This window comes from Mobula hypostoma, chromosome 7 (genome assembly GCF_963921235.1).
Source record: "Mobula hypostoma chromosome 7, sMobHyp1.1, whole genome shotgun sequence".
Lineage (NCBI taxonomy): Eukaryota > Metazoa > Chordata > Chondrichthyes > Myliobatiformes > Myliobatidae > Mobula > Mobula hypostoma.
This window is the reverse complement of record NC_086103.1, coordinates 150,155,511-150,156,311: the sequence shown is the minus strand read 5'-3', so window position 1 is coordinate 150,156,311 and position 801 is coordinate 150,155,511. Positions and strand designations below refer to the sequence as shown.

General features: G+C 36.6%; 1 non-coding gene across 1 annotated transcript; it reads right to left on the bottom strand.

Annotated features, from left to right (window-relative positions):
- Positions 1–232: 232 nt before the first annotated feature.
- Positions 233–305, bottom strand: trnak-cuu (transfer RNA lysine (anticodon CUU)). Its single transcript has one exon. It is a non-coding gene; the product is annotated as a tRNA-Lys (tRNA).
- Between the last annotated feature and the right edge of the window lie 496 nt (positions 306–801).

The following is an 801-nucleotide window of genomic DNA, read 5'->3' as shown; positions in this document are numbered from 1 at the left end:
AACTGAACTTTACTCAACATCGTAAGACTGTATCTTTTTACCCCTAGACTTAAAGAAGCTTGGTTTTTTCATACATATATATTCCACACTTACTTTTATATATAATCATTGCTAACCTGTTTGATTTATCTACATTTATATTACTGTATTGCATAGTTACTAATAAATATTAGTAGTTTATAGCAATACGAGACTCCAAAGTGGTTTCTATTTCTGCTGGTTCTTTATCCCCTGTCCAACGTGGGGCTTGAACCTACGACCCTGGGATTAAGAGTCCCATGCTCTACCGACTGAGCTAGCCGGGCAAAAATGGTTACAGTTTTCAACTTAATATCTGGATAACTAATCAGCTATAACATTGTCAGTACCTTTCTTTCACATGTTTGATTTTTAAGTCACCTTCCTGCAATACCAGACTGCAATTTAGCAACCTTCTATTCTTATCCTTCATTTTATTTAGAAACACCAACGGATTATAACCCATGTAAACCACAAGTGGTCTCTGAGCAACAGAAAGGTTTTGAGGTCTCTGATCACAGGCCTCAAAATATTGCAAAGCCAGAATAAGTGCTAGTAATTCCTTTTCAACAGTTGAATAATTTTTCTCATGTACATTAAATTTCTTTGAGAAATAAGCTACTGGATATTCAATGTCATCCACTCCCTTCTGTAACAGTACTGCTCCAGCAGTTTCGTCACTAGCATCTGTTGTTATAGAAAATGGCTTTGAAAAGTCAGGTGCTTTGAGCACAGGATGATAACACAGGATGGATTTCAGACGTTCAAATGCCTCCTGGCAAA